Here is a 9,757-nt window from a genome sequence, read left to right as displayed (position 1 = left end):
CAGTATTCCAGGTGCTGTGTCTTCTTACRTCAGCTTTGGAGAGCTTCTCAGCTAACTCCTGCCTTTTTTTTTTATTTTTCTTCTGGCCTCTCCTTTCTGCTCACATGTCCTCGTCCAACAATGAACAGAGCTACATCAACTGTGGATCTGCTGCTCAAAGTGCTTATCTAAGTCGAGATATTTGCGCTGAAAGATATTCCTTAGTAAAGTTCTTCCTGCTTTGCTTGTTCTCACGACACCCTGATTTTTTTCATGTCAGGCCCTGTCCCCTGAGCTCACTTATCTCAAGATTACCACATAAACTAAACTTTTAAAATGAAGAACATTTTTAATTCAGATGATGATAGCGTATGCCACCAAGCAGCATAAGTTTGTCAGATGGACAGCCCTTTAGATAGTTTATTTTTCAGTTCTTCTCATAGTATATCTCTAGATTGTGTTAAATGTAATTGCACAGTACTATCAGAGATCTGGACGCAATCTGCTTTGTAGTAAACAAGCAGCTAAAGTTGCATTTTCCTCTGAAAATACTTCAGACAGCATGTCCAACCTCACACTATCTCATATGTTCTATATGAATAAGAAGCAAAGCTTGTTCTTCTGCTCCAGGATGTATATAGTAGCGAGACTGACCAAGAAGTCAATACTGTAGATGGAGAAATTAGGTAAACAGTTCATTAATTAATAGAAAATAATCTACTGTATGTGACAATTGGTTTCATTTGCTGGATGAACTATATTTTGTTCTCCCGTCAGATATTTCATGCCAATTTATGATAAATTATGACTATTGATAAATTAGGCTTCATTTGTGCTAAATATTGTACTTGATGAGCGGATACATAGGRTAACAAAGCAGATTGTTGCCTGGAGTCACCTTTGGTCTGCAGAAGAAGTGAAAAAGAGAGGTCACGCAAGCCCACAGACTGTGGCAGGCTTTGTCCTCTCCCAGTTTTGTGGCAGACCTCTCCAAAAGACATTCCAGACTTCATTGACTTCTACGACAATCTCATCACCAAGTTAGCTTTCCTCCACTTCCTACTTTGAAAACTCAGCACTGAGACGAGCAATTCCTCTCATCCAGAAATTCCATGGAGTATTTTCATTGACACTTTTCCACCTGAAACTCCAGAGTCACAAATTAGACTCCAAGGTTGTCTCAGCCCAATAGCTGCATTATTAAAAGGCATCCTTGCAAATTCTTGTTGTACAGAGGCTTCAGTTTCTTCTGGATTTCGAGTTTAATCACAGGCTGCTTGATGCCTTTCACAGTGAGAGCAGCCATGAGGTGCTCCATCTTGCCCTTGCACTGATGACTTTCCACTCGTCTTTGTTCTGCCCAAGATTTCCTTCCCATCAGCTTCTATCTGTCTCTTTCTTTGATCTTCCCAAAATAGCTACATAGCTGGAATACCTTTCTGCAAATAATCCTACCACATTTCATTTATCCAGATCTCTTGTGAAATGCAAAAGTGGCTATATATTCTGTAAAAACAAAATCGAATACAAAATACAAGTYATTTTTCTCTGTTCCTCGTGGGCATCCATCTTTGTTCTGTGCTCTTCCATTACATTTGTAACCTCCTGCAGTGGGGACTGAGTCTTGTCCTGCATTTTGTACAGTATCCACTGTACAACAGTGGGTGGTTGGTTAACAAGGACAGAATCTATGCCTTCCCCAAATAAAGGCAAATTCTATTTTAATATCCAGACTTCTTTTTTTTCCAGGTGTTCAGCTCCTGACTAGGATGTCCCATGTGGTTATTTTTTGGTGTTATGTTAGTGCAGCATCCAAAGGAATGGGAACTTCGTATGCGATTGCCAGCATATAATAAGGCTTATATTGTTTACATTTGAAAGTTTTAACTAGTGGCATGTGTTGCTAATGTCAGGAGAAATCAACAGATGCAATATTAAAGTAAAAGCAAATTAACATGTTACTAATTTTACCTAAGTACTCATTGTCCAACTTGAACAACAATTCAGGTTAGCTTTTATATGCAAACCTTGAATTGCCCAGAAAATCATTATATGGAATATAATTCAGCCTTTGTATCTCTGTTCGTATAGTCCTACAATAATTGCAATTACTGCAAAGGCAGCGCCAAAATGATGATCAGCTGGCTCTGCAGCAGGCGTGTGTAGCACTGTGGTAATAGCCTGTGCTTCCCTATGGTTCATCCCTGGATCTCCAGGCATGCCACTAATACTAAGTAAGCTGCACATGATACATGCTTCCCAGCCAGCTCATCTATTAAGCTGGGTAAGTATTAATGAACACCTCCTAATGGTAAGAAAATGTAAATGTAGGCACAGCAAGGAAGAGAGGTACAACTGGTGCCGATCCCTTGTTTCGGTGTTTCCACCGAGGATGGGACAAAATGGAGGAAAACACCATGAGTCTGTTGTGAGTGTTTGCCTGTGAGTGTTTGCCTGTAGGCTGATGGTAGCGTGGCCAGGTGTACGACTTGTAACGGTGCTCTGAAGACTACTGCAATGCACTCGGACTATGGCAGTGTTTCCTTGTTCCAGCTAGTCTCATGGTGTATCCTTTCTTCTCAGTTCTACCTTTTGGACCAATAGCTGCCCTGGTTTTCCCCAGGGGAACTGAAACACCTCTTAACAGTAAAAACTTGCAGATGTTTCACTCCCCTGCAGAGTCACATGAATTACCTCCTTCCAAGCCATGATCAAATAACACCATGTACCAATGGCAGTCGTCATTTATTTGGCAGAGTGAAAAGAAGGTGAAGCACTCCAAGTTTCTACAAATAAGATTCGGCTGCTGGGAAAGWAAAAGCCATAGCTGTTTGGCCAGCTGGTCCTTCTGGGGCTTCCAAAAGTTCTGCACGTGCTGATGGTTTGCCAGTCACAGCCAGGAAACCAGAGCTTTAATTTGTAAACTGTGCACTGCAGAGACAGCTTGGATCCATGCAGAAACAGCTCCAAGCTTGGTGCCGTTTATAGGGCTGAACTTGCTATCAGTATGCAGTGCATAAATTTTAACTGATGATAAAAATAGTTCTTCAGACAAAAAGCCATGTATGATCTAGATCTTATGCTCCATTCATGTTTTCACTTTCCCTGGAGTTATTGGATGGATCCACTTTGCCAGGCACTTCTGCTGTTCGGAGTACAGATTCCTAGAAGCTTGGGCTCTATCTAGATAGCAGTGCCAGAATTACTGCATGATACAAACTTTAGATTTTTCTCACTTGAAAAGGTAAGTAGGGAAGAGACTGATCACCAGCTAGCCCTGGTTTGAATATACGTTGGGCTTTCTGGCTATGGAGCAATTTTGTGTGGTGATTTTTGGTAGCCAGACCATATTAGATTACAAAGAAGAACAAATTAGAGGAAGAAAAACAAAAAAAAAAGAAACAGATAGGAATGATGTGCCTTGTTATAGGAGCATCATAGGTCAGGATAAGAGCTGACAAAGCCTATCTTCATAACCCTAGGTATCTGATTTTTTCCTTCATCATCTGTGAAATTCAGGTAAATGAAGGTATTTTCTTTTTCTGCTCGAATATCTTCTTCCTTGAAACAACTTAGTGATTTTTTTCCCTTTGACTGAATCCTTTGGCCTCATGTCCAGCTATCACAGTAAAGAAATTCTTCCTAAATTACATTAATATCATATGACTCCATATCCTATTCTCTCCTACTGCCTATGAAACTGGTTAGCTTTTGAGTAAAGATTAGCACAATCTTTTTGTTTATTTGTTTGGGCACTTCTTCACCACTGCCTTCTCTTTTTTCTACCAAATCCTATATAATGCATCTCACACCACCGTGTTATCTTATTGTTCTTGTTTATAACACTTTAAGATGGTCACCAGATATATGTGCATGTTATGTTAAAATTTGTGGGTCTTATTCATGAAAAGTTCCATTTTATTGTCTAATGAAAGTCAAATCTTAGTGAAAAGGCTCATCAAATTCAAAGAGGTTATGCTCCATATATCTGAAATACGATGTCTATTAATTGTGTTTCTTCCGTAGGCTTAACTTTTACTAAGGATTGATGTTATTTTCTTTTGATACCATTCTTAATATTGAGACCTTTGTACTCTTTCACCAGCTTCATTATGCTAATGTTTTTCTTCTTTTCATCCCTGTTACACAGAAGTATGTCTCTAGGGTCTGGTTTTGCAGCCATTGGAGGAAGATCCTGTTTCTACCTATTTCCATGCTATAGCTATTGCGTTTCTTTAAAATATAAACAGAACAGCTTAAGATAACAAAGCAACTCAGCAACTACTGGCATTTTAATCCAAAACTGTTCAAAGTTGTTATTAGTGCAATCTGTGTGAGGTGACATTAGCATGCGAGCTGTGTGCTTTGGTTACCTGTTCTGTGCATCCAGATTCTCCAAAAATTCCATAAATCGAAGTTACAAGTCTTAAAAAGCCCTTTGATCTTCTGCTACAGGTGAGATTTTCTTTACTAACATATTGCACAGTTTCTCATTCTGAGGTGGGATGAAATATCACTCTTCCTTGTTGTTCTTCCTTGTATGTTCTGATCTTTCTGATTATCTATATTATATTGCTGTCTCCTTATTGATAAATGTATTGATTATCCCAGTGCTATAGCTATCCTCCAGAACAGCCTTGTTAGGTAAGTAGGTATCATCTTATCTTCATTTTTATAGGTGGATAAAGAAAGTATAAAGTGATGGGTTCTTCACCAGGAACTTTAGGAGACCCTCAAAATTATTCCTGGGAAGAGTCTTCCAGATAGAAATTTCCTATCAACGCTCCTTGCAGCAAAACTGTGTCTAGAAGAGGACTATCTAGGCCCCAGTCCCCCACCTTAGTTAGTAACTAGTCTTCCCTAGATCCTTTCACTACCTTATACTTTACTGCCAACAGTAGGCAAGAGGCCATTGAATAGATTGTTCCTCTAATTCATCCATATCTGTGTCAATGTGATTGCTCTTTCCTCTGGGATTTTCTTATAGTGAAAATTAACTACTGTAAGTTGTTGAATTCCCTGATACAAGGTGAACTGTATTCAGAAAGCTGAGTTTTCTGTGCTCTTCTGGTATATCTTTGTGGCACTTCACTCTCTATTTCTAGTCATTTTATGCTCTCTTTATGTTGGGAAAATATCAAATGTCATTTGTCTGCCTAGACAGAGCCCAAGAACAGGGTCTAACTATTGGTGGGAGTAAGTGTGCGTTAAGAGAATAGATTATATTAATGACTTCATTGCTGGCTCRCTGGTCTGCAGAGCTCAAAGCTCTGAGAAGGTAGACTTGAACTATGACAGAACATTGTAAGGCTGCTTTCCCCTCATTTTGCTGTGCTCCTTCTGTCTAATCCTTGTCTTGAAGAGCAGAGGTGCAAACCACCTTCCACTGCAAAAAGATAGAGCCTTGAACTTGCTGGATCGAAAGGCAAGGGGAGACAGGATCTCTTCCATCTCCATCTTCTTTCAGCAGAAATATGCAAACAAGTCATTAACACACTGCTTACAAGCTAAACTACTCTGTGATTGGCAAATCATGGCTGTTTTGAGCACCACTTTATTTTTTTGCAGGCTAATATTTTACTACTACTAATAGTAATATCTTAATGTGTGCCCTTGTCCATTGGGAGAATATTGTGGAAGGGAAATGTCTAAGTGTGAGGACACTCTGATATGGAGATAGGATGTGTTAGAGATTGGACTGGCCCCTTTAGCATCTCTGTTAGCCCAGGTGAAAGGCAGTGMGTCTGCAGCTGATTGTGTCTGCAAAATGCCCGTTTTGCTGCTTCATCCACCACTGCTGATACGTCTGGTAAGTGGAGGGAAAAAATGCAAGATCCATTGCTTCCACTAAGACTTCATTATTTGGAAACAAGGAGATTGCTGATAACTACAATATAAAGCTAGACATTAAAAGTTTCCTTTTAATGCTTCTAATGATCAGGAGAAGTGGGAAGTACTGTTTGGTATGTCATTGCCTGACAAATGTCCTTTCCCATTGGGATGGTTTTGGTTTCATCTTGAGCCGGAGATTCTCAACTTTCTGGACTTTACTTTCATCCAGCATTTAGCAGCAGATAGGCAAGGTAGGAGATGGTCCTTTTGAGATGGATTTGGGTAGATTAAGAGAGGAGAGCAAAGGAGAGAGACTATTTTTGTGAAAGAGAGGCTGAAGGATGGTATGACAGTGTTCAGAAGGACGTATCCAACCCTTTGGTTACAGGGCTCATTTGTTCTTCCTCTAATCAGGGAGAGTTTAAAAAAAAMCACAAACAAACAAACAAAAACACTCAGATTGCCAAGAAGCTGTTGAGGAGGTGAGAGGCAGGGAGAGGACTTTGCTCATTGCTCCTGCCAGGAGGGCCAAGGCCTGGGGACGGCTCCGTTGGGCAGCGTGCCGCGATTGTCCCTGTGCGTGGCTGGAGGTAAAGCTGAACCCCCTTCCTCTGTTCACATACATGGGAGTGGTCAACTCTGCAGATATGAAGAGCTCTTAGTATGTGTGAAGGGGGGAWGACAGGAGAAGATAACTATCCTCACTGGCCATAGTAGACCTCGGATTGATGAAAACTCTCTGCTCTGGGTGGCAAAATATAATGTAGGTGTGTACGCTTTCATACTTAAGCTCCTGTTTAGCCTGATGTTTTTATTTGTCTAGGCTGAGCTTCGTTGCAGCTCCTTGGAGAAGATATGTTTTATGGCTGGCTGTTTATTTGAGGTCTTGAGGTGATGAGATCTGTCCTCAGCATGAGGACTTTCCATGTTGTTGCATCTCTTGGTGTCCTGGTTTCTGGGCTACTGCTGCTGTGAAGGCCGTGTCTTTCCATGTCTATATGGTAAAACCATGGGTTAAGCTGGGCTTCTCTTCTAGGTCTGAAACGTAACATTTCTCCTGGTCCTGGAGAGACAGAGTCATAGCCAGGGTGTGCGGAGATGTGTGAATGACAATGYGTCTGATCGCTCCTAGCAGAGACTGTGTGTAGTTATTTTAAACACCAAATCTATCTCCCTGATGGCAGTGCCTATGATGTGATCTCACATGGATGTGTGATTCCTACTGCCCGGTGATGCTGTACCAGTAGCCGGCATTGGCAATGGTATTGTCTGGCTAAAAGGGAGTGAGGGAGAAACAGGGTTACCTCATTGATTGCAGTTTATTGACATTAGGAAATTCATTGTCTGCGAAAGAAGTTGATAATAATTAACCGAGTTAATAAATAAAGAATGTGTGTGTACAGATTAGGCAGTAAATAACTTACTGGCTTCTTGATTGCCCCTGTATTTTGCTTCTCACTTGTAGAAGGTGTCAAGGGGGTTGGTGGGGGAAGGTGTAGCAGGGGTCTAAGCCCTCACCTGGGGAGGAGATGCTCCCCCAAACTCGTGGCTTTCCCTCCATGCTCGCATGTGTGTTTGATCCTGGCCCGGGGGGTGGAGAGGGAGTTTGATGCTTTCAGTGCCATTTTCCAACAAATGAGAGGTGTGTTTAAAAATAGCAACAGCCCTTTGCGCTTGCCTTTTTTTTTTTTTTTTTTTTTTTAAGGCATTTTAAGAAATAGCTGCATCCCTGTGTCTGGGGGAAGGGGAGGACGACCTGCTCTGAGAGGTCTTTGTGAGCCCCTTGGGGAGGTGCAGGGGCTCCTGGTGCTCCCCCTGCCCTCGCCCTCTGCATGTGCCAGTTGTCCCTCTTCCCACTCTTCACAGCAAGCGAKGTCTTTTTGGAGGTCCCCTTGGCCTAATGGGAGCTGGAAAAGATGTGGTGCATGAGGGAAATACCTCTCCTGGCCAGCTAGACCCGGCGTTGGTCAGCAAGGCGGGTTGTGCAGCTCCCGCGGGTGCTTGGGGCTGGGCTAGGGGGTCAGTGGGTGCCCACGGGTGCCGCTGCAGCAGCTCAGGTTTAGCCGCTCGCGTACCGACTCGAGCAGCATTATAATTTTTAATTGCAATTTCATTTGTTATTCTCTGCCTTTCCCCCACCCCTCTCCCTGTATAATCTGGATCATTGCTCTCTGTAGCTGATTCCGTGGGAGACCAAGCAGAGTGCGTGGGTGCAGAATATAGAAAGCCAGAGCCATAGAATCTGTTATTTGCGTCATTCTAGGAGACGGGGCTGTTTGCCTGACAAATATACAGAATTAATCCTGGTTTTATCAATATCTGTCTTTTGCTACAGTAGTCAAATACAAGTGTAAGGTGGTAGGGGGACCGGCTACTGCTGCTGCTACTGCTGTTCAGAATGGGGGGGTGAGAGAAGGGGAGAATAAGAAAGGATGCTAAAATCATTCAGCTCCCCCCATGCTGTCTGCCTTAGAAATATTCAAAAGCTGAGTGTTTTTTTTTGTTGTTGTTTTTTTTTTGTTTTTTTTTTTTAAATCCAAATAGCCTTCTGGTGAAATTGCTAAGCACGGAGAGGGGGTGAGTGGGGAGGGGGGAGAGATGATCTTGCAAGGTCTGGCTATGCAGATTGCTCTCTCTCTGTCTGTGTTTCTGCATGGGATATATGTGGGTTTTTCTTTTTTTTTTTAGAAATATCTCCCTACCCCCAGCACATATTCCTTCTTTCTCTCCCTCCTTTGCAAACACATAACCCCCCCAATTCCCCCCCCCCCGGATTTTTGTGCTACTGTACAGAAAGCTGCACACCCCAAAATATGGGGCTCGCTAATTAACTCCTTTCCTCGAATTGAAGTGCCTTTCTGCCAGCACAAAGCTCCAAGCACAGACATCTTTTATGATGAACTAGAGCCTCTGAAGAGGAGAATCTGAACGTGACGTCAATAGCTGATAACTGACGCAGCCTTGCAAAGGAGTCTCAGGCTGGCTCCTTGCAGCCTGCAAGCCCTAATGATTCTATTTTTTCCCCAGTCCCCCCTCGTAGTGAATTACTAGAACGCAAACACACACACACCCTTTTTCATCTATATATTTATAGATCCTTTATTCTCCAGACAAAGGGTTTTTAAAGGGGGGGGGAGGCATTGGGCGGGGAGGAGAGATTTTTTTTTAGAAGAAAAAACAACCTTTCTTTGTGCTGGGTGCAGTTCACTCTCAGAAACCGTCTCTGTCTCCCTCGGCAAAGCAAGCATCCCTCCACGTTTGTGCATGATGGCAAACTGGTGCATGGTGGTGGTTGTGTATTTTTTTTCCTCCAAAGCCCCCCTTATAGAGACACTGCAAGAAGACAGACATAATAATGCTTGCAAGGCAACAGGCAGAGAGAGACTCAATACAACTGTGGATTAGGGGTTTGTGCAATAGGACAGCATGGAAGGCAGTCGGTCTTTTTTTTTTTTTTTTTTTTTTAATTCTCTGCAATGATGCACCTAAAGCAACTGTGGATGGTGGTGCAGAAAGAAGCTGGGGTAGGGGGGTGCGTGGCTGGGGGTGGTTATGTGTGTGGGGGGGGACAGACTTAATGCACATTTAATGTTTTGGACGTAGCGTTCCAGCGAAATGCCTTTGTGTGTGGATTTTTTTCCCCAGTACTTGCTAAAAATAGCACCAGGGTTTTGATCGCGTTCCAGAAATAGACAGAGGGTTGCACTTGTATAAAAAGCGAGCGCGGGTGGAAGAAAACCTGGACATCACCGCAGTATTTTTTTCCAACTCCTGTCTGGAAATTAATTGTTGGATTCCCCCCCGCTCTTTCCTCGCCCCCCCCCCGTCCCGTCCCCCCTCCCTCCCCTAGCCGAGGAGTTCCCGTTCGGGTAAGTAGTGCTCTTTCCTGTGCATGGTGCAGAGAGTGGCCGTGAGTCTTGTCTTTATTTTATGCATGCTTGGATTC

Source organism: Nothoprocta perdicaria, unplaced genomic scaffold (genome assembly GCF_003342845.1).
Source record: "Nothoprocta perdicaria isolate Ctin4 unplaced genomic scaffold, notPer1 scaffold_15, whole genome shotgun sequence".
Lineage (NCBI taxonomy): Eukaryota > Metazoa > Chordata > Aves > Tinamiformes > Tinamidae > Nothoprocta > Nothoprocta perdicaria.
This window is presented reverse-complemented; position numbering follows the sequence as displayed.